A 22,820-nucleotide genomic window follows, 5' to 3' on the forward strand; every position below is an offset into this window, starting at 1 on the left:
GCTCTGGTCCCAACAGGCTTCAGACTGTCAGGAGCCTTGTCCGAGCGAAAGGTTTTTCAAGAGCGGCTGAAGAGGCTATTCAGAACTTTCCTCCACTCGAAGACCTCAAAGATCTCATCAAGTTGATAATATTTGCCTTGCCTCCTACTAGAAGAGTTTTGTAAGTGAATCCAAGTACTGTTGTCCTTTCCTACTAAAGTGATTGAGCTGGTTCCAGTGAGAATCCCTGTTATAGTATACTCTCTTCTGAAGTTACAATCAGGTCTCCAGAAGATTGCATACTCATCTGTGATCATTTTCTCTGATAGTATCTGACTGGGTGTCAGCCAAAGTTATGGTAGTCCAAGATCCTACCAACATGCAAGAATAGTGACAGATCAAATCAGGTCAGTTAAAGTTTCCCGTTATAATGCATGCATTTGTGGACATAACAAGTCTCCCAAGGAATTTGATTATTTCTCTAAGACATTCCTTCTATCTCATTGGTCCAGCACAAGTGATCAAACTCCTCTCGATTTTAAATGCTGGCTTCTCCAAAGTCCTGGTTTTCAGTGCCCACCCTCGTGTAAGCTGTTGCCAGTAGCTATGTTGCATGCTCCTTTCACCAGCCTACACAATTTTGGGCATGTTTCTAAGTCTTCATCAGTAGCAACTCCAGATTTCAGCATGTTTTGCCTGAGAAGGATTCAGTTCCCAGCCAACCAGTCCTTAGCTTTCTGCAAGTCAAGTTTCCGACATTTGGAACCTAGCTTGTCTGTCTAGTTTTGTCAAGAATATCCTCCCTCTTTAAAAATAACAGTTTGACATTTATATGATTGTATGGATTGTTATGAGTAGAGAAAGTTTTTATAACAAAAGCTGGTTTTCATTACCAATCCAATATTCATATATGAAGTGCCATCACTAGACCTGCTTGCTCACTCTACTCAGAATATGAGGTAATTGGTGGATGTATACTAAGGACTCAGTGGTGCTAGTTTTATGAGAGTACTCTTTTGTGAACAAAGGACTAACTAGATAATAGTAATTGATTTCTAAGTATGATTTCCATAATCATTGGGTCTGTATAAATGCTGTTTATATTTATCTGTAGATCTGTTAAATGTTGTTGTCCCCGACTCTAAAGACTTGAAAATTTCAGTTCTTCTGCAACTTTGCTTCAGTTGGTTACCATGACTATGCAAGATACATCATATGTTCTGAGATTGATGTGTGAATTGAATGTTCTTCCTCTTGCGCTTCAGATTACTAACATTGCAGGTAAGGCTATTTTGTTTTTAATTGTAGAAAATTGGAAATGTTTCTTTTGATAACTTCAAGAATACATATTTTGACATGGGTGTTTAGACTGTGTTTTGCAGTACAGTGGGGCCTCGCTTAGTAGCAGATCAGCAATCACGGATTCGGTTAATCACGTGTGTTTCCTTGGACCACTTCTCAGTCTATATCGCTGGTATGAATCGTAGCATCGCGGGCTTGTCCGTGGTAGGCTGAGCCTCGTCCAGTTCCGATAACCAGCAAATGATGAACAGATTCACATTATGATATTAACTGACAATAAAGGTAATAAAACCATTCTCACCTTATATATTGTAGGCAAATCATAATATATAGCCTATTCATGGAATAATTCCACATCATTGACATCAACTTGTAGTTGAGCGTCCAGCAGAAATGTAAACATTGAGTTACACTTCACAGCACCTTTGTCATTCTTAACCCTTTTAGATATTAAGTAGTATGTAATTACAGTAGTAATAACATTTAGGAAAACATTAATTTTCAATTCGAACTTCATTATTGTTTTGGTATAACGTAATCAACTTCTCTGAACACTGCAGTCATACAAACGATAATGTCATAGATTATCGTATTGTTGTTTGCGATTGGCGACGAAGCGTAAACGTAATAAAACCATTTTTACCTTATATATTATTGTCATATATACATAATAAAATGCATATCTTATATATTATTGGCATATCTTCATAATAAAAAGTCTCTTCAAGGAATAATTCCTTGGGGAATGCATTTTTCAAAAGACAAAAATACACTTTACATGTTTACAGTATGCAATGATTACTTTATTTTGATGTGATTACATTAATATTACAGTATGGTACTCTAAGCAGTACAGTAACTATTTTTTTATCATAAATGTATATTCATTCACGAAAAATACATATGACCACCGTGACGTCACCAAACCTACAGTCTCGTTCGTACATACTATTTTTACACAATGTGATAGTGCTTACACCATTCTACAAACTACCGATGTATTTTTGCGTAAGTATCCTCTAAACTCTCATAAATCACTTTACTTACTTTTTTTGTGGAGCCCAAATACTACATATATCCCGAAAAATTAACGAAATCGCGAATTTTATCATAGAGCAAGATTCACTAATTACTGTGTTTTATTCTTCTTTTCATGACTAAATGCATTAGGATAAACTCATTTACAAATTTTCAAATAGATAAACTCATTTACAAACTTTCAAATACTGTGAATGTAAATAGCAAAATCTCTCTCTCTCTCTCTCTCTCTCTCTCTCTCTCTCTCTCTCTTATCACTTACAGAAAAAAACTATAATACTGATCTATTATTATCATAATAAAAGAACAAGATGGTCCCCGACATTTGTAGGTACATGTGTTGCCATTGTTTTATTCTTTCTGTGATTTACGAAACTGTGCTTCAATACAACTTTTATAGTTGACTCAATGATTATCACTCTTATCACTATCCATGTTTCATTTCTTATCACCATAAAAATATTTAAAATACAAATTTCATTATGTTATTCTCGAGCTAAGCTAGTCAACAGTACTCTTTGTCCTAAGCTGCTCTCTCAAGCTATTCAACAGTTACTCTCGTCCTAAGCTTCTCTCTCTCTCTCTCTCTCTCTCTCTCTCTCAATGAAATATGAATTACTATATCATAATATCATAAACTATTATGTACAGTGGTACCTCGAGATAAGAAATTAATCCGTTCCGAGGCGGCCTTCGTATCATTAGCTTTTCGTATCTTGGACCACATTTTACATGTAAAATGGCTATCCATTCCAAGCCCTCCAAAATCACCCCAGTAAATTTCATTTTTATGCATGACACTTACCTGGCAGGTATATATATAGCTTATCCTCTTGTCGCACTGGCAGAATTTCAAAACTCGCGGCAACCGCTAGTACACTGGTAGTTCAGGTGATCGCCACCCCGTTCCCGTGGCGCTGGTGCTCGGAACCATTCCCATTTTCGTCAGATTTTTTCTGCCAGCCGAACCGGCAACATCGTTGAAGGTTCTCTGATAGAATTTCCTGCTCGTTGACTGACTTTTCGATGTTTGGATATTGGTATCGTATTTGGAAAGTTAGCTTGGCAATCGCAATTGTTATTTCGTTAGTATGTCTGATTCATGTAGTATGTTTAGAGTTTGTGTGAAAGAAGGGTGTAAAGTGAGACTGCCGAAATTATCGGTAGATCCCCATACTGTATGTAAGAAGTGTCGAGAGTTTGTATGTACGTGGGAGAATAGGTGCAATGAATGTGAGAGTCTAAATGAGAAAGAATGGAAGGCTCTTGTTAAGTATGTGGAAAGACTGGAAAAAGATCGGGTTAGAAGATCAGTGTCTAGAAGTGAGAGATCTGGTTCTTCGGGTAAACCTTTGAATGAATCTGTCTGTGTCTTCTCCAGTTCATTCACATGTAGATTTAGTAGCACCTTCCCCTCAGGTTTCTCCTGCGCCCGTTGCTGTATCTGAGGACACTACTGATCCGCAAATTGTGAAAGTGTTCGCTGCCCTTGCTTCAATGGGGGATCAGATCAAGCGATTAACGGATAAAGTGGAAGTGTTTAATGTTGGTGACAGTGTGGTGGAGGGGCGCCTGATCGTCCCTCGTGCTCCTAGACCTAGACCTCTGTCAAGCTCCCAGACCCAAGGGAGAAGGCATGTCGACACTCGAAGGAAGGCGAGAGGGGTTAGCTCACGATCAGTCGTCCCTTCAGGCAGTCCTGTTGTTGCGTCCCAGGCTGCAGCAGTACGCCAGAGAAAAGGCGTTACTGGGAAGTGCTTTTATTCTTCTGATAGTTCTGCTTCAGGAAGGAATCGACGCTTTTTGGAAGAATCGCGTCCTCTCAAGAGATCGTACATGCCGACCTCGTCCCAGGATGAAAGGGTTTACGAGCAAGAGGGTTGGAGTAGCCCCGAGATTTTTTCGTCGGAAGATGAGGACGCAATCCCTATCAAGAGGAAGAGGGTTTCTCGTCCTTTTGATGTGGCTAACCGTGCGATGAGCGGTTATTCTCCGCTTCGAGAACCTCCGCTTTGTAGACGTCAGGATCGCTCGCCTCTTCGTTTCAGCCCTATGCGTCCTCGTTCTCCTCCTCCTCATCCGCATGATTCTTGTCAGGAAGCGGAGACTAAGGAAGTTTTGCGAGATATGCAGGAGAGATTAGCAGTCCTGGTTAAATCCTGGGACAGGCCCGATCAACCTTCGGCTAGACGTAAGGACGCTTCTCTTCCAGTTAAGTCCTCCAAGAGGGCGCAGGACAAGCCGCTGCCTCCCCTTTCTCAGGCGGCATTATCTCGCAATCCAGGACGCAGTGTGTCCTATAGGAGGGACGTTTCTCCGACACCGCAGGACGCAAGAGGAAGAGTGATGGACGCATGGTGGACGCAGGACGCAGCACACTGAACCTTCTTCTTCCCGACAAGAAGGAGAAGGGTTTCCTAATGAGACAGTTTCTCATTCGCTGTCAGACAGTTTCTCATTCGCTGTCCAAGCAAGCTTTGGAAACGGATCCCTCATTGGACTTTCATCAGGATCTGGAATTCCAGGATATTTCGTCTCAGGAGGAAGACTTAGTTTTTTCGGAAGAGGACAAGAATGTGGAAACGCCTTCTTCGGATTACAAGAAGCTAACTGAGTGCCTTCTTTCCTTGTTTGAAGGAGATTTTCAACCGTCTGCTCCGTTATCTCCTCTGTCTCAATTCTCAAAGACGAAAGGACCCAAGAAATCTTCTTTCTTGAAAATGACGCTGTCGATCACAGCTAAGAAAGCCCTTCAACGAATCAATGAATGGCTGAAGGAGAAGAGAGAAGCGGGGAAGACTTCATTCGCTTTCCCTCCGGCCAAGTTGGCTTCGAAGTCTGGTGTATGGTACGCTACGGGGGAAAGTCTTGGCCTGGGAGTTCCTGCCTCCTCCCTGGGGGACTTTTCTAATATCGTGGACAGCTCCCGTAGGCATGCCCTACACGCAGCCAAGGTGTGGTGGACTTCATCTGAGTTCGATCATTTGCTGAAGGGCATTTATCGGACTTTTGAAGTGTTTAACTTCCTCAATTGGTCGTTGGGGGCTTTGGCCCGTACCCTAGAGATGGAAGAACCTTCGAGTTTGGATTTTCCCAGAAGCATTATGTCCTGTATGGACAAAGCCTTGAGGGATGGAGCTAATAAACTTTCTTCACTTTTTACGGCAGGGGTGCTGAAGAAAAGGTCTCTGTTGTGCTCGTTCGCTGCTAAGGGAGTCTCGAATGCACAAAAGTCGGAGTTGATGTTCTCCCCACTTTCAGGACAACTTTTCCCATCGGAAATTATTAAGGATATCGCGCTTTCCCTTACTCAGAAGGCTACCCAAGACCTACTGACTTCTTCAGTGAGGAAGTATTTGCCGACAAAGGTGGTAAAGAAGACACCAAAAGAATCAAGGACAACACAGCAGCCCTTTCGGGGTAAGACTTTTTCCCGACCAGCCTTTAGAGGTAAAAGAGTTCCTTCCAAGAGAGGTTCGAAAACCTCAACCAACCAATGAATTCGAAGTCCTCCAGACGTGTGTTGGGGCCAGACTTTTAGACTTCTGGGAAGTCTGGCAAAGCAGGGGAGCGCATCCTTGGTCCGTAAGTGTAGCGAAGGAAGGTTACAAGATACCTTTCCTAAAGAAACCACCTCTCGCTACAACCCCGAGAGCCCTAGGGGCTCATTACATCGATTTAGAGAAGAGAGAGGCTCTTTGGCATCAAGTTGTCAGCATGTTGGAGAAAGGGGCAATAGAACCTGTTTTGGATCACGAGTCCCCAGGATTTTACAACCGGCTTTTTCTGGTACCGAAGTCTTCAGGAGGTTGGAGGCCAGTATTGGACGTAAGTCATCTAAACTTGTTCGTAGAAAAGACCAAGTTTACGATGGAGACGAACGATTCAGTACTGGCAGCAGTACGTCCGGGGGACTGGATGGTGACGCTGGACCTTCAGGATGCGTATTTTCATATTCCGATTCATCCAAGGTCCAGAAAATATTTAAGATTCGTGATCCAGGACAAGATATATCAATTCAGAGCCCTTTGCTTCGGGCTTTGCACGGCCCCTCAGGTGTTTACAAGGATGATGGCGAACGTGGTGGCTTCATCTGTTAGGTGTCAGAGTCTCCCTCTACTTGGACGACTGGCTCATAAGAGCCCAATCAAGGCAACAATGTCTGGAGGACACAAAGATTACATTGGAATTAACAAAGCATTTGGGTCTGATGGTGAACCTGAAAAAGTCACATCTGATCCCCACACAGGAGCTAGTTTATTTGGGGATTCTGATATCTTCAGTGACTTTTTGGGCTTTTCCGTCCCCCGAAAGGCAGACCTTGTGCCTTCGGAAAGTGCAAGAATTCCTAGAGAAACACCAATGCTCGGCAAGAGAGTGGATGAGCTTACTGGGGACACTCTCTTCGCTAGAGCGGTTTGTTTCTCTAGGAAGACTTCACATGAGGCCCTTACAGTTCTTCCTGAACAAAGTCTGGCCAAGAAGATCGCAACCAGATTCCTTCCTGTTTCCAATTCCTTTAGAAATAAAGGAGGAATTGAAGTGGTGGCTAGCCCCGGGAAGGTTAGCAGAGGCTACCTCGCTCCAGCAGAAGAACCCAGACCTGATATTATTTTCTGACGCGTCAGACGCAGGCTGGGGAGCGACGCTTGGCCCTCGAGAGAAGTCAGGCATTTGGAACAAGGAGCAAAAAGCTTGGCACATAAACAGGAAGGAACTGATGGCGATTTTCTTGGCTCTGAAAGCGTTCAGAGCGTGGATCGGCGGCAAGGTGGTGCAGATCAACGCGGACAATACCACAGCTCTGGCATACGTTCGCAAACAAGGAGGGACCCACTCGTTTACTCTGCAATTTGGCGAAGGAGATTCTGCTGGGGGTCACGAGAGCGAGAACGTCACCCTGCTCACCGGAGGTTCATTCAAGGGGAGAAGAATGTGAGAGCGGACCTGTTGAGCAGGGAGGGACAAGTGCTTTCGACGGAGTGGATCTTGCATCAGGAAGTATGCCAGAGGCTGTGGAATCTTTGGGGCAGCCCAGTGGTGGATCTTTTCGCTACCGCAGCGACGAAGAGGTTACCGAACTACTGTTCTCCAGTCCCGGACCCTCTTGCAGTCGCAGTAGATGCCTTCCTACTAGACTGGACGGGGCTAGACGCGTACGCCTTTCCACCGTTCAAGATTTTAGGAAGGGTAATGAAGAAATTCAGGGAAAGTCAAGGAACAAGTCTTACGCTCATAGCTCCATACTGGCCGGCCCAAACTTGGTTCACAGAGGTACTGGAATGGACAGTGGATTCTCCGAGAAGTCTACCCACAAGAGTAGATCTTCTCAAACAAACCCCCTTCGACAGTTTCCACAAGAACACCCTCGCTCTGGGTCTGACTGCGTTTCAGGACTATCGAAAGACTTGTCAGAGCGAGGGGTTTTTTCTAGAGAAGCAGCAAAGGCAGTTGCTAGAGCACGAAGAGCTTCAACTATATCCAACGTGTACTAGTCGAAAGTGGGAGAACTTCCGTAAATGGTGCAAGAATCGGGAAGATTTCTTCATCCAGACCTCTGTGACCCAAATTGCAGATTTCCTTCTGTATCTGAAGAAGGAAGAGGGTTTGGCAAATCAAACTATTAAGGGTTACAAATGTATGTTATCTTCAGTGTTTAGGCACAGAGGATTAGATCTGTCCAATGACGCAGATCTTAGAGATCTTCTCAGATCTTTTAATACGAAGAAGGATCGACATTGCAGAGCGCCTTCTTGGAATCTTGATGTCGTACTCAAGTACTTAGAAACGGATAGGTTTGAACCTATGGACAGTGCTTCTTTACGAGAGCTATCGAAGAAGACTATATTCTTGGTAGCCTTAGCTACAGCTAAAAGGATTAGCGAGCTGCAAGCTATTAACAAACAAGTAGGATGGAAGCACAACAAAGCAGTTTGTTCGTTCCAGGAAGAATTCTTAGCCAAGAATGAGAATCCTTCACATCCGTGGCCAAGGTCATTTGAGATTACAGGACTGGCTGATCTGGTAGGTCAAGAACAGGAAAGGGTTCTTTGCCCAGTAAGAGCCTTACGTTACTATGTCGAAAGGACAAAAAGCATTAGAGGAGCCTCAGGTTCTCTCTGGTGTTTGGTGAAAGACCCTACCAGACCCATGTCTAAAAACGCTATGGCTTTTTTCGTGAGAGAAGTCATTAAAGAAGCACATTTATTTTGTCAAGAAGAAAGCTTCGGTTTGCTTAAGGTTAAGGCTCATGAAGTGAAAGCCGTAGCTACGTCATTGGCGTTCAGAAAAAACTTAGCCCTCAAGGAGATTATAGACTCTACGTTTTGGAGGACAAATTCAGTCTTTGCCTCGCATTACCTCAGAGACGTTAAGACAACTTTTGATAATTGTCAAACGTTGGGCCCGTACGTATCCTCAGGTACAGTACTGGGCAAAGGAGTTTCCACCCCATAACCTACTAACATGCTAGGCTATTATTTTAATTAGGTTATTATAGTGTTTTATGGTTGTCTGAGAAGGTCATTGCCTTCTCAGTTTATGAAGTAGTTGTTTTTTGTTATAGTGATTGTGTGTGGTTCAGGTGACTAACTTTCCTAGCATGACTGCCCGTGGTAAATGAGGGCCAGGGTTTCCTGTCAGCAAATTGGTCATGTCCAGTTGTCAGACCCTTGTTATTAGCTTTCTCAACAAACAGGTCACATCCTAGTTGAGAGCTACTAAGGTTTAGCAGGCTAAGAGGCAGGACCTACGAAGTCAGCTACCTTAGCAGGTAAGGAACCTAATAGTAATTTTAAAAATTATTTAATTTTTAAATTATGACGATGTTGCTGTCTTTGACCCACCTCCAAATGTGTCAATCAGCTATATATATACCTGCCAGGTAAGTGTCATGCATAAAAATGATATTGTTATGATACAATAAAGTTTTATGCATACTTACCTGGCAGGTATATATAATTAAATCCCACGCCTCCTCCCTCAGGAGACAGGGTTCAAAGAAAATCTGACGAAAATGGAAATGGTTCCGAGCACCAGCGCCACGGGAACGGGGTGGCGATCACCTGAACTACCAGTGTACTAGCGGTTGCCGCGAGTTTTGAAATTCTGCCAGTGCAACAAGAGGATAAGCTATATATATACCTGCCAGGTAAGTATGCATAAAACTTTATTGTATCATGACAATATCATAATAAAGCTAAATTGACCTATAAGCAATGAAATACTACAACAATTTGGACCATTCAATACCTAACTTAATACGTACCGCTAATATACCTGTAAATAAAAGTGTATTAGTGGACATGGTGTACAAGAAATACTGTACGTACGTATGTAGTAAAATGCGGAAGCTTACCTTTCGAAGTCGGAGGGCTATCTACTGAAAAAGTTGGCGACAGAGGAGGACAAACGGCAGATACGTACATACACTTAACTTTATGAAACATAAAAAATGTAAGGAAAACATAAGCTAAACTTTACGAAACACATTAACAAAACTGTAACACTTAACTTTACAAAAAACTAAAATTAAAATTTTTTTATTTTTATTTTTATTTTACAAAATTTCAACTTCTTCACCACTTTCAACTTTGTTTTTTAGTATCACTTGGTTCTTCCTTTTAGCTTACTACTCCTACTATAGGCCTCTTTGAAAAATAACTATGCCAAGGAAGATTGCTTCTGCCTGCTTTTGACAATGTTCCTGAAACGACTCGGGCAACGTCATCGAACTGTGCCAAGCTATACAATCCTGTGGTAAGCCTTTTCATGGGGTGTCTCTTTTCTACGAATTAGATGCCACTTTATTGAAAAGCAAGCTAATCGCATCCGTTAATTTCCTGCCCGTTTTGTCATAGAGGTCCTCGTCCTCCTCCTCGCCGCTGCTAGAGAACTCCTCTTGAACGACGTTATGTTGCATTGCCTCCAACTCCTTCAGGTCATCCGTCGTAAGCTCCTCTTGGTGCTCCTGGAGAAGGTCATTGATGTTGTCCTCGTCGACGACCAGCCCCATGGACTTGCTAAGTGCAACGATCTCGTCAGGATCTGGTTGCGAAACAGTTTCAGGATCGTCAACTGTTTCTGAATCTGCAGCACCAGCTTCGCCCATGTCGAATCCCTCAAAGTCTTGGGCGGATACGGCATCAGGCCAGAGTTTCCTCCACGAGGAATTCAAGGTTCGCCTCGAAACCTCCTGCCAAGCTTGGTCGATTAGTCGGATGCATATTACAATATCGAAATGCTCCTTCCAAATTTGACGCAAGGTGAGGTTTGTGGTATTGGTGATGTCGAAACATCGTTTGAAAAGATGTTTCGTATACAGCTTCTTGAAGTTCGATATCACTTGCTGGTCCATGGGCTGGAGGAGAGGGGTGGTGTTAGGCGGAAGATAAAGAACCTTGATGAAGGAATACTCTGTTGGGATATCTTCCTCGAGGCCAGGAGGGTGAGCAGGGCCATTGTCCAACACCAGCAGGCATTTCAGAGGGAGGCGGTTTTCTTCCAAGAATTTCTTCACTGTCGGGCCGAAACACAGATTTACCCACTCGGTGAACAAAAGCCTTGTTACCCAGGCTTTTGCATTAGCCCTCACATAACTGCAAGCTTCTCCTTAAGCATTTCGTGGGCCTTGAAGGCTCGAGGAGTCTCGGAATGATAGACAAGTAGGGGCTTCACCTTGCAATCTCCTCTGGCGTTCGAACAAAGTGCGAGTGTAAGCCTGTCTTTCTTAGGCTTATGCCCGGGTAGCTTCTTCTCTTCCTCTGTGATGTACGTCCGACGAGGCATTTTTTTCCAAAAAAGGCCAGTCTCATCAAAGTTGAAAACTTGCTGAGAACTGTAGCCTTCCTTGATCATCATCTCGTCGAACGTCTTTTTAAAGGCTTCGGCCGCTTTCGTGTCCGAGCTGGCCGCCTCCCCATGCCGCACCACCGAATGGATGTCAATCCGTTTACGGAATTTCTCGAACCACCCATGCGAAGCCTTAAAGTCTGGGGTTGGCGTTGATGTCCCTTCTCCTCCGTCGTCTTCGGCCTGGGCAATCAAATCGCCGAAAATAGCGCTGGCCTTGTGGGAGATTGCCGTATCCGTTATTGTATCGCCAGCGATTTCTTTGTCTTTTATCCAGACAAGAAGAAGCCTTTCCATTTCATCGTGCACGTGGGTCCTCTTGCTGGACAAAATAGTGACGCCCTTGGAAGGTGTAGCTGCTTTGATGGCATCCTTCTGCTTAAGGATGGTGTCTATTGTCGACAGATTTCGGCCATATTCCTTGGCGATCACACTCAATCATATACCAGCTTCATACATCTTGATAATCTCCATCTTTGTCTCCAAAGAGAGCATCCTCTTCTTTCCGTGAATTTCAAGTTTCTTGGGACCCATGACTACGTATATACTGTACGTAATTATGTTATGTAGTGAAGTTCTCACGCAACATGATAAAGTATACTGTAACGAAATCATTAACGAATTTACATTAATAAACGAAATCGTTAGAACGAATGGATACCACGTGTGCGTATAGAAACGATGCTGCTACCGAGTGGCCGAAAAAGCACGCCGCTACGTAGATGCATCATGGGAGGGATGCTGACCAATAGGAGTGAAGGATCTCATGGCGGTGACTAGCATCAGGAACCAATGGGAGAGTGGGAGGATGGTGGTGAGTACTATACTCAGTTAGCAGCGCACAAGTTTCAAAATTGTTATCGGTGGTCCGGGGGAATCTCGGACTTTACAGCAACAAGCTTTCGTATCTTGAACAATTTTCTTATGTAGAGCCGTAAAATTTTTCATATTTGCTTTCGTATCTCGAGTTTTTCATAAGTTGAGCCTTTCATATCTCGAGGTACCACTGTACAAAGTTAAAAATAATAGTAATTCCATTAATAAATTTGTTTCTTTAAGCAACTAAATTGTTTTCCAAAATAATTCTTTCAGTAATAAACGTCCATCAACTGATTCTAAACGTAAACAAAAGGCAAAAATAGATTTTTATTGCTGTATTTTGCTGTTTATACATTAATATTATAGTTGGGTGCTGTAATCTTTACAGTACATCATGTTTTTTTTATCATAAATATGTTCATTCACAAAATAAATAGATATGCTATGTACTTTTAGTTTGGCGCAGCAGCCAAATCATGAAAATAGAAACGAATTGTTAGGTAATATTTTTGTTGGCTGATCTGATGAAAGGGAAATTGAAGATAGGAAAGAATAACTTTGAAACTGTCTTGAATTTAGTTTAAGGTGATAGTTGAAGACATATTTGGTGCTTGAACTAAAGTAGGCAGTTATAAACATTGAAATAGTGGTCTTGGGTGGGTTAATTATTAAAGTAGGCAGTTTAAAGCAATTTTTACTTATCATGTGGGGTTCTGGGCCCTATCCCCCGCGATTATCGAGGCCCTACTGTATACAATGTAAGGTGCTGAGGCTGAGATGAACCATCTGAGGGACAAAATAAGCCCCACAGAATGGCGTGCCATAAGTGCAACAGTAGTTATTATTTATCCTTGGCACTTGTTACCTTAAACAATCTGTAATGACCTCAGAGAAGTATTAATTTAATATTGAGGCTTGAAGAATTTGAACATTGCATCTGAATACCTAAGAGAATATAAATCCTATTTAAAAAGCAAGGATTTGGTTTTTATCACATGACAGTAATATAGCAAAGCGACTTATAGAGGGAAAGCATTGAAAATGTGTTAGATGGTCGGTACTCTACACTGCAGATCACATTCCTATACCTAAAGTGCCATGTTTTCAGATTCAAAGTGCCATTCTTGACACAGTATTCATTTCCAAGGGGGTTAATCCACTTAATAGATCTTGGCAAACCAAAAACCATAGGTATACTAATTGGTCAATGTTAAACCTTTTTTCAATTTTCCATAACCTTTTCAATTTATGAATAGTTTTTCGTTGAAAAAAGTTTTGCTGAAAAATAATTCTTAGATGTTATGGCATTCCATTATAAAGTAATGGGTGTATGTCATGTTTTTTTCATGAGGCATTAACTTTTGCAATTCATAAATTTACTTCTGACCATAAGCCACTTTAAAGTATTTTTTTGGATGTTATGACATTCTATTATTATCTTTGCCTTAGACTATAATTTTGGCAATTTATGATTTCTTTATAGGCCTTAGGCTCCGCGCAAGCCACTGATAACTGCATTGGAAATAATTATTGGGTATTTTGTCATTTCATGAGGCCTGTAACATTTGCAATCAAGATTTGTTTAACAGACTTGTAGAAGAACTGAGAAGTATTAAGGCAGAAACTAGAAAGGAGAGAATTGGGTGTTTTGTTTACTGCTGCGAGTAGGTGTTTTCGTTAGTCAAGTATCAGCTCACGCTACAAAGCTACTAGCTTGCTGGCTCAGATCTTGGATACCAGCAATGCCTGCACCCTCTCTCATGCGCTTGTCACCCCTGACACCAATTCAATTCTTCTACTAGCCTCTTGCTACTTTCTTCCTTTCCATACCTTTGCCAGCTGTGTGTCTTGGTTAACTGATGTTAACTTTGTAATAGTGAAGTGTGGTGCAGTTATGGAGTTCCATTTGACAATGTCTGTGTGTGACAGAGAGAGAGAGGGTGTAATTGCTGTATGGATAGTTAAACGACTCTATTGGCTGTTAGTGAGTCTGGCTGGGTTGTCTGCTGGTAGAGACCAGAGTTCTGAGTTTTTTTTTGAGTCAGTCTTTGGTGAGAGCTGGTGATAGTCGGTGGTGTCGACAGTGATCTAGTGAAGGCATTGAGATTCGTTTGAGTTGTGTATTGTTTGTTGTTATTAAGTTTGATGTTAATTGATTTAGAGTTGTGTTGTTGGATTTGTTGTGAGTTGTTATGGTTGAGGGTTGTTGTTGGGAGCTGTTGTGGTTTCTTGGTGGGTTGTGAGTTGTTGAAGGTTGTTATTGGTGAGCTGTTCTGATTCCTTGGTGTTGTTAGTGGGTGTGTGTGTTGCCTTTTTGTGTTGTTGTTTTTGTGTTCCATGGTTGTTGTGGTCCTTGGTTGTTGTGTTGTTGGGTTGTAGTCCTTGGCTGTTGTGTTATTGGGTTGTGGTTCTTGGTTGTTGTTGTCGTTTGTATTTCTGTGACCTTAACCAGCGGACAGCACAGGATAGCCCTGGAACATCTGGAGTTGGTAGGTACATGTGCTTTGCTTTTTTTTGTTTTGTTTTTGTATAGTGTTGGTAGGTACATGTGCTTTGCTTTTTTTTGTTTTGTTTTGTATAGGTGTAGGTCAATTGTCCTGCTGTATTTGTTGTGTTAAGAAGAAGTAGAAGGAAGTGTGACTGAGGGTGGGTTTGGCAGGTGGATTGTTTAGGTTAATGTGGGGAGGGTTTTGCCACTTGTTTTTTTCTAGCTTGTGATCCCGTCACATTATTTTTTGGCGCCCGAACAGGGACTGTTGGTACGACAGCTGCAGGGCAGTTGGGGTAGTGAGTTGTGTGATTGGTGGAGAAAGTGAGGATAGAAGGGTTGAAAGAGATAGAGAGGCTGAAGGAGGAGTTACGGTTGGCGAGGGAAGCTAAGGGAAGGTTGGAAGTGGAGAATGAGAGGTTGAGGGTAGAGTGTGAGGAGCAGGAGAGGGAGTTCGTGGAAATGAGAGGAATGCTAAGGAGTGCGAAAGTGGAAATGAAAGGAGCGGAAGAGAGAATGGTTGAGAAAATGGATGAAAAATTGGGGGTAATGATGAATGCAGTGCAAGAAATTATGCAGGAAATGATGAAGGGATTCATGGGAGAGGGAGCTGTAGGAGGTAGGCCTGCTGGGTCTTGTGACGGGCCAGGATTGGTAAAGAAAGTGAAAGAGCAAAGGGATGAGAGTACGAGTGACGAAGGTGATTTGGTTGTGATAAGTAAGGGAAAGAAGGGGAAGACACAGGATAAGGATAAACCTGAGGACAAGAATAAGAAAGTGGCTGAGGAAAAGAAGAAGACTAAGGGAAAGAAGATTAGTAAGGGTGATGGACAGGATGAGACTAGGACAGAATACATTGGGGGAAAGGGCTGAGAGTGATTTGGATAGCGGTGAGTGGAAACAGGTAGGTAGAAAGAAGAAGGGTAAGAAGAGCATAGTCAGGGGTATGGAAGTGGATTCTCTGTACATATTCGGAAGAGGGAAAGAGGGGTCAGAATGGAAATAGCGGAAGTGAGTGGGAACTACGAAAAGTTTTGTATATGAGAGAGGTACCCTGATGTGCACAATACAAGGAATATGGTAGTAGGGACATAGGGGACTTTTTTAAAGAATATGAGAGGAGTGTAAATGAGGTAAGTGATTTGGTGGCAGAGTTATGAGAGATGTTCGGACAAGAGTTAGAAGGGGTAGATGAGATAGTGAATGGGATTTGGGGGGATGGTAGTGAGGGAGATAGTAATGGTAGTCTGACTGGAAGTGATCTGGGAGAAGTTGATGGCGGTGTAACTGAGTGTGTGTATGAGGGCCCTCAAACGAGATCCAGGGGACCTGCATCTGAGCATCTGTGGGTCTTGCGGAAGGCTATTTAGTGTGGGTGTTGTGAGTGAAAGGAGATGTTGTCAAATGTAACAGGGGAGGAAATATGGAGGAGTTATGGAGTTCCATTCGACAATTGACCTACACCTATACAAAACAAAACAAAAAAAGCAAAGCACATGTAGGTACCTACCAACACTATACAAAAACAAAACGAAAAAAACAAAACACATGGACTTACCAACTCCAGATGTTCCAGGGCTATCCTGTGCTGTCTGCTGGTTAAGGTCACAGAAATACAAACGACAACAACAACCAAGAACCACAACCCAATAACACAACAGCCAAGGACTACAACCCAACAACACAACAACCAAGGACCACAACAACCATGGAACACAAAAACAACAACACAAAAAGGCAACACACACACCCACTAACAACACCAAGGAATCAGAACAGCTCACCAATAACAACCTTCAACAACTCACAACCCACCAAGAAACCACAACAGCTCCCAACAACAACCCTCAACCATAACAACTCACAATAACTCAACAAAAACTCACAAGCACAACAAATCCAACAACACAGCTCTAAATCAATTAACATCAAACTTAATAACAACAAACAACAAATCAACAATACACAACTCAAACGAATCTCAATGCCTTCACTAGATCACTGTCGACACCACCGACTATCACCAGCTCTCACCAAAGACTGACTCAAAAAAAAACTCAGAACTCTGGTCTCTACCAGCAGACAACCCAGCCAGACTCACTAACAGCCAATAGAGTCGTTTAACTATCCATACAGCAATTACACCCTCTCTCCCTCTGTCACACACAGACATTGTCAAATGGAACTCCATAACTGCACCACACTTCACTATTACAAAGTTAACATCAGTTAACCAAGACACACAGCTGGCAAAGGTATGGAAAGGAAGAAAGTAGCAAGAGGCTAGTAGAAGAATTGAATTGGTGTCAGGGGTGACAAGCGCATGAGAGAGGGTGCAGGCATTACTGGTATCCAAGATCTGAGCCAGCAAGCTAGTAGCTTTGTAGCGAAAACACCTACACCTGAGATGAGGCATAATGGACTGGATGCGTAGTCAGGAAGGGACTACGTATGTGGCCTTACCGGATCTCCTAAACCCTTATGGGTGTTCATTGGGGTTTTTCCCCCCAGATAGCTACCTCTCAGTCAAGCTTGCTGTCCGCAGTTCTCGATGGGATGGACAGCCATTGGAAAGGCTTCCTTAAGGATGAGCATTCTTTGTCCTCTAGTGATACGAATCCCAGTGTGGACAGATTTGGATCCCAGTGTAGACGATAACATTGATGGCACTTTTCAGGTGTATCTTGACCATTGAAAAGGCAGATCTTGTAGTACTTTACGCCAAAGCTCTACCTATCTAAACGCCCAGCGGTGTCAGAGGGCTCTTGAGTGGACAGAGTCCGAAGTCTGAGCACCCAGTGTCCGAGCGAAGTGCCCACCTGTGTCTGTGCTTCTTTAAACCTGAAATGAATATTGTAATCTGACATGCAAGTGAAGCATATAGAAAATGTGAGCCTAGAATAAATGTAAGTTGGGTGAGAGAGGATTTGTACATTGTGCACCAAGACTATACAACAAAATACTGCCTGAAATGAAGATCATACAAGAAGAAAGCAAATTTAAAAAAGAATTAAAGACTCCTATTTTGCGGGAGCGATGATACTGATGAGAAAACACTAAAAGAATTGTCAAATATAAGAAACACTTTTTGTTCCGATACATAATACAAATCCAATCGGGTCCCCTTTAAACAATAGGAAGTAGCTAGCGGCAGCTGGAAATCGGTCGTAAGCTTCGAACAAGGGGAGAACGGTAGTTAAGTAATCTTGTCCGATAGTCGCGCGCCGCGCGACTGGGAGGTAAACAAATCACTTTTGCTTTCGGCCGCGGGTGTGAAGGACGTGTTCGTCGTCGCTCTCTGCCCTCTTCATCGTCGTATGCTTTGTTTTTTATTGTGTTTTTCTACTACTGGTTTGGTTTTGACTTGAAAATGAAACTGTAAGTACACTGTTTTCATTTTCATTACTTAATTATGAACCAAACATGGAGTTATCGCCGTAGATGCGGCGATTTCCTCTCTTTTCATGAATTGAACCCTTGAATTGTGTCTCGGTGCCGAGGGCGGGAGCGCGCTCGCGCCGAGTCATGTTATTTTGGGGCGAAAGTGGGTAATTGAAAAATGTAAGTACTCTTTTCATTATATTTTTGCCCTGTTGCGTTCGTTACCGAGAGTGTGATTGCGCTCTGCACGAGCCTTTTAATTTTGTATAATAGAATGCAATGAAAGTGGATTCGCAATTGCAATATTCTTTTCATTTCAATTTATTTATTTGCATGAAATTTAATTTAATTTGGATGGCATCAATTCTCGTTCTTACCCGGGAATTGATCCTTACTACGATTTTTTTTATGTGAATATGAAATCGCAAGTCAGTATTCTGTTTTCATTTTCATATATATTTGATAGCATCATATTATTGGATCAAGTTTCCGTTCTTACCCGGGAATTTATCTTTTCCCCTGTCAGTTCTATGAAGTGAATCGCAGGGCAGTATTCTGTGTCATTTTTCATTTACATTCACTGCTGTGGCGGGGTAGGGAAGCGAAGGTCAGCCAGAAGTCGTCGGAAAGCTCTCCCGCGACTCCCTTGGTATCCGATTCTTCGTCTTCCTTCCTGCCCCCCGCTCAGCTTCTTCGTTGTATTTTGTATTTGGGGTCCTTCCTTGCGTTCGGGGTGGGGCATGTCTTCCCCCCGTGCGTGAGGGAACCCCTCTTACTAATCTATCTATGTTACCGCAGGTGCTACATCCGTGGGAGACGACCTTGGACAGGTATGGACCACCGCGGAGTCAGGGCGTGTGCCTAGCATCCACGGGCTGCTGCAGCGTCTAGCGAGGTCTGGGGCGGTCTCCACTACTACCACGGCCGCTTATGCTGCTCCCCCCCCTCCTGGTCTACACTCCCCATGCTGTGTCGATGACGCCGTCTGCCGCTACTAGGGCCGCAGCCGTACCGAGGTGGGGTTGCGCCGCCGCCTGCCTGTTTTCTTCGTGTTGCCTGCCCCAGACTTCCGCTGTTCCAGCAGCTCGCCCCGCCCCTGGACCGGGCCGCCAGGACCCAGGTTCCGCTGGCTGCCGATGATGATTCTACGAGGCGATCGCTGGGCCTGCCGTACCTGCCGCTGATGTGATTCCCGCTGTTGGCTTGGCTGTCCCTTCTGGGTCTACCGCTGCCACTGTTCCTGCCGCTCCTGAGCTGGTTGCTGTTCCTGTCGCTCCTGATTCCTGTGCCTGTCCATGCTGGTCCTGCCTCGGTGTGTCTTCCCCAGTCCCAGGTCCTTCCGGACAGGTGCAGTCGGGCCCTGTTGCTTCGGCAACTGCCCCGGCTCCCTCCTGGATGGAGGACCTGACGACTGTCCTGCGTGAGCTGACGAGGAAGAGGAGAAGAGGAAGCTGTCATCTTCGTCTTCATCGTCTGCTGTTGCCTTTCCCCTTCGACTTCTAAGGCCCATAGCCGAAGAAGAAGAAGGCTGCCTTCCCCCCCTAAGTAAGTCTCCTTCGGGAACTTCTAAGGGCCCGTCCCCCGCCCGGGTGTGGGACGGGGGGGGTCCTTCTGCTGGTCCTCCTGCTGCCTTCGGGAGCGGGGCCCGTCTCCCCTTCCCATAAGGAAGAGATAGACAGGGACCAAGAGGAGTATCGGTTAGCTCTGGTACTTCCTCGCCTGGTGCTAGCGGCGATGCCGCTACGCCAGGTTCCGGCACGGTCTCTCGTTCGCGAGAGGATCCCGAGTGTACGTTCTCCCTCTGGGAGACCGTGCAGCCAAGTTTCGGCGCCAAGACGCGGCACGGAGCAGAAGGCTGGTGAGAGACGCTCAGGTGACTCTTGCCAGGCCAGCGGCCGCTCTTGCAGCGACCAGCTGGTAACCCGGGTTTTTCCCCCCTAAGAAGGCTCCTTCGGGACCTTCTAAGGGCCCGTCTCGCTCCGGCGATTCGGGGAGCTCTTCTGCTGGTCCTCCTGCTCCCTCGTGAACAGGGCCCTCTTTTCTTCTACCAAGGAGAAGAAGACGGGGACCAGAGGAGTACCAGCTTCGGCTGGCACTTCCTCGCCTGGTTCTAGCGGTTCTGCCGCTAAACCAGGATCCGCCTCAGCTTCTCGTTAGCGAGAAGTACGATGGACGGTCTCCCGCGGGAGACCGTCCAGCCAAAGTCTTGACACTCGAGCTCGCTCGCCGCCAAGACCGAAGCGCGAGCAGAAGACTAGCGAGTGTCGTGCAGACGACTCTCGCTAGGCAGTGGACGCTCTCGCAGCGACCAGCTGGCTGCTCGGGTTGAGTGACGGTCGCTGACCAGCCACGGGTTGAGGCGAGGAAGGGGTCCCCGCGGTCGTCGGTACCAGCCACGGCTGGTACCAGCGGCTCGACGCGCCGAGAGGAACGCTCGCCGGTCTCACCGCGACAACGAGCCTAGCAGGTCACCTGACGCCGCTCCCATCGGGACCGGGCGGAGACGGTAACCAGCAACAGCTCGCCTGACGCTAGCGATCAGCGTCGAAGTTCTCAGCCGAGCCTCTCGCCCCAGGCGAGCGGCAAGGCTAGGCCTCTGCTCGATCGCCACTGCGGGTGGACGATCAGCAGCAGCCCTCCAAGCACGCTGGTCCTGCCAGCGAGCTAGGGGGGAGCGTCAGGTCTGCCTTCCTCCTGTACCTTCAACCTCCTCGGGCTACACCGGGAGGAGCGAGGTACCTATGAGTGATCGCGAGAGGTGCGCCGCTCGCGATCCCGCTATTGACGGCCGTTATTGAACCAGGCACGGTTCTAGGACCGACCATGAACGACTTACTCGCGAAAGTAGCTGGAGGCGACCGTCAGGGGTCTGCCGCTGTTCCTCCTTCTGAAGGAGGAGTATCTCGGGATCTGTTCTTGTTGGAGGGACTGGACGGTCCTACTCCGCAAGACACGGTTACTCCCGAGATACAGAGGAATTTGCAGAAGTCATTAAGCTGATTCGTCAGCATAATGACCTTGCGGAAGGATTGCCGCTCCCACCAGCAGAGCCCACGTCTCTGCTCGAGTCGTTTGGGGCCCGAGAGGGAACCCAAACCGACGGTGGGTCTGCCGCGATCGGAACTTGCCGATTCTGTCTCGAACCAGAGTCTCTCGTCTCCGGACAAGAAGGCTCTCCTCATTTCTGCCGGTCGATCAGCTACTTCCACCTCCTCTACTGCGACAGCGCTTTGTTTCTACGTGTCTTCGGACACCGTATTTGAATACTCCTTCGGTCCTCCTGAGAGGTTTCGACCTCGACGAGGACTGGAATGAGTCGGAGGACGGTATCGGCTCTCTCCTGTCAGGTGTCGATCAGCCCCACCCAGACGACGTTCACAGTGGCGGCAGACCCTTACCTACAGTGAGAGTTCGTAACCCTCCGCGGGAAAACGTTTTCTCCTGACGATACGTTTTCCCAGACTCTGAGAGGCCATCGCCGCAAGGCGATGGCTGTTCCTACTCTTCTCCAACTGCTAGCTCCACTGGGAAGGCGAGCGAGTATCCAATTCCTCCCCCATTCCCTCTCTCCTTACGGTTACGAGGGAAAGGGGAGGGATCCTACAGAGATTTCTCTGTAGGATCCCACGTTCGGGACTGCGCTACCGGGGGGACCTTCGGGTCCTACCTGACGTAAGCCCCGGTCGTTGAGGAGGAATCCTGCCCCATTCTCGATTTCTACGGGAATCGAGAGGACCATCAGCCGATATCGTTTGACGAATTCGGTGGGGGTTTCGCAGACTGCTTAGAATTCTACGGAATTTCTAACGCATTCAGTGTTCGAGTTTTACGATCTCCAAACACATTACGCGAGACCACGGGTCCAAAGTGAGCGAGACGAGAATCCCCGATATACACGATAATCGGGAACCTCGCCTATGCTCGAATTCCTGGAATTTCTAGCATTGGGAAGAAGACTGCTGCTGAAGAACTATCTCACAGTAGGCGACCAACCTGGACTAGAGAAGATCGGACGGGAATATCCAGTTTGGCTTGAACTATCGTCTTAGTATTCTGTTCACCATTGAAGCTTTCCTTCGAGGAAGACTTCTCCTTCACTCTCTTTGATAGAGATCGAAGGTGGTCGATCTCCATCCTTATTTTGTTTTGTTTTCTTGAAGGAAAGAATTTAGGACGAAGATCGTTGTTCAGAATCCTACAAATATACTACGTATATTAACCTCGCGACATGATCTACTAAGCAGTTGAATTGTCCGCGGGTAGGCGCATATCCTAGTTAATCTACGGATTGCGACTTATAAGAGAAGTATTCTAATTGAACTGCAACTCGGGGTTGCCTGCAACCTCCCAGGAGTTTCAGTTTCAATTTTATATACTTATGGTTTTGTCATGACAACACCATTTCAATGTTTATATTTACCGAAATTCGTTTCGCCTAAATATAATTGCTCGAGCATATCTTTTATTTAGGCTCGGTAGTTCTAGCCGAACGCATTCCTTCGTGGAATAATGGATTACCTGGCAACTCAGGATGACGAGTCAGCGAGAGCTCAGGCTCAACTACTGCGTATTGAACTGCCTGATAGCAGCTCAGTATCAGCTGGGCCTCCGATATGCACGGTCAGTTTATGTCTCTCTCTGCCCTGCTTTGATTGACTACCGAACCGTATCTCTGCCAACAATCATGGACTTAGGTCTCTGATTAACGGGGATTCTCGCATAATGAAGGACCATCTACTGCTGTGACGCTAGATTCCATCGCCTTCGACATTGCGAGAATTTTCAACAGAGATATCTCTTGGACTCTTTCATCTTTCTGTTTACCGCACGGTAACAGAAGTCTGTACAAGTCTCCCGCTGCATCGCACTGCGATAATGCGAATGATTTTGCAGACATCTGAGTTTGTCTTCAAAATATCTCTTATTCGTAGGTGTACAATTGTTCATTGTTCAACCGAATTAC

At 45.1% G+C, this 22,820-nt stretch overlaps 1 pseudogene; it reads left to right on the plus strand.

Annotated features, from left to right (window-relative positions):
- LOC135206595 (DNA polymerase alpha catalytic subunit-like) overlaps positions 1–22,820 on the plus strand; it is a 148,162-nt pseudogene that overhangs the window by 24,817 nt on the left and 100,525 nt on the right.

Source organism: Macrobrachium nipponense, chromosome 31 (genome assembly GCF_015104395.2).
Source record: "Macrobrachium nipponense isolate FS-2020 chromosome 31, ASM1510439v2, whole genome shotgun sequence".
Lineage (NCBI taxonomy): Eukaryota > Metazoa > Arthropoda > Malacostraca > Decapoda > Palaemonidae > Macrobrachium > Macrobrachium nipponense.